This window comes from Brassica oleracea, chromosome C3 (assembly GCF_000695525.1).
Source record: "Brassica oleracea var. oleracea cultivar TO1000 chromosome C3, BOL, whole genome shotgun sequence".
NCBI lineage: Eukaryota > Viridiplantae > Streptophyta > Magnoliopsida > Brassicales > Brassicaceae > Brassica > Brassica oleracea.
This window is the reverse complement of record NC_027750.1, coordinates 10,300,390-10,302,424: the sequence shown is the minus strand read 5'-3', so window position 1 is coordinate 10,302,424 and position 2,035 is coordinate 10,300,390.

Genomic DNA, 2,035 nt, shown 5'->3' with positions numbered 1-2,035 from the left:
GTTCATCAAAGATGAGAATCATATATATATGGTTTACAGAGGGGCTACAAATCAGGAACATTTATGATCAAGCGATTTAAGATGGAGACATGAAGAGTTCACCGGTGAAAAAATAGATTACGAACATACACACGGCGCAACTCTGTAACTCATACTTGTTTGAGACAATGATGAAAAGAACCCATATTAAACTACAACAGTTTACAATATAGGAAAACCATAATTGTTGCAAACTTAAGTTTTTTTCATATAACGTGATGAATCCCATTTAAAAATGAAAACCATAACACACTTGTAGGTCCGACCCTCAGAGGAAGCCGAAGAAGCAATGGCTTCCGACCTTCATAAATATATATTAGGTTCGGCCATCAATGTACAAAGGTATCGGTTAGCTTAGTGGTATAAATGTTGGTGTTTATATCTCAATAACCCAGGTTCGAGCTATGGGCTTGACACTTTTTTACATTTTTTAAAAGTGGGGCCCACAAAACGATGACGTGGCGCGCTGAGGAGTTAGCAAAAACTGATCTATTATAATATAGATTATCTTAAACTATGTAACAATAACAATGTGAGTTCATTTTCACTTAAAGTGGTTGCTGTTTCTAAATTATAATCTACCTTTATGGCATTTAAGCGTTTTAGAGGAAATACTGAAGCATGAAAGTCTTAAGAATGAAAATGGGAATAAATGGACGATTCTTTTTCCTCATTTGATTATTTTTACTATTTGACATTGTATTATTGGAATTCAAGACAATAAATGGACGTTTCTTTTTACAATTAGATTTGATAATGAAATCTCTTCTTTTTTATGATATCAATCAAATTATCTACTATATCTTGGTAATCACCTAAATAGTTTTCACTTTTCAGATATTTTCTTGTTTTTGAATAAAGGTTTTATGAACTTAATCTTATATTCGGTTTTACTGTCTCTCTCTTTTGAACAAGACCCATCTTACTTTGGATTTCTCCAGTTTCACTTACACAATAAATTTATATCTTTATTTTGATTTAGAGCATATCCAAGAAGAAACCTTCAACTTTATCTTTAAAATGTAATATAATTTGTAATTTAATCGTCAACTTTAATATAAATTAATTACAATCATTAAAATTTATAGATAAATAATACATACGGGTTAAAAATATTAAACATAATTTTTATAAATGCAGTTTATTATAAAAATACATGAAATAATAATATAAACACACACATTAATTCATAAAAATATAAAAATTCAAATAATTCAATATTCTTATTTTCATAGTGTTCTCATATATGATCAATCAACGCATTTCAAAGTAAAAAATGAGTCTTTTATTTTTTTATCTGAAGATTACGAGTTAAAACTCTTGGAATCGAGTATTTTCATTTATCGCTATTTCAACGGTTGCTTTTGGTGCCATCTAACCGGTGTGTTGATATCACGTTAATCTTCAATGATCATGTTATGCATTATAATGCACATTGTCATTATACCATGCAATATTTTTTTCTAGTAACGTGATCATCCCGCTATGATAGCAAATTTTGACTGTAGAATATATATTCTTATACTTTTAATCTTTAATTTATAATATATTTTTCAATGTAATATAATTTTGTGTGAAATAATAATTTTATTTTAAATAATATTAGTTTATGTTAGTTTTTTTTAATTTTAACATATTTATATATTTTAAGTATTAATAATATATAAGACATATTTGAATACTTAGGTCACTACAAGAAAACAGGGGGATTCTGATGGCCAAAATCGTCGGAAATTCGTCGGAATAGACCGATTCCGACGAATTTCTGACGAACCCGTCCGTCGGTATCGTTTCGTCGGAAAAAAAAAATTCGTCGGAATTTCGTCAGAACTTCCGACGACTTTCTGACGAATACCGAGAAACGTCATTCTGACGAACTTCCGACGATATTACGATGCGGATACACGAGACCAGAGTTCATCGGAAAAACTACGTACCGACGGAGAACGTTCCTCGGACACTTCCGACGTAGAGTGTTCCTCGGTGCATTCCGACG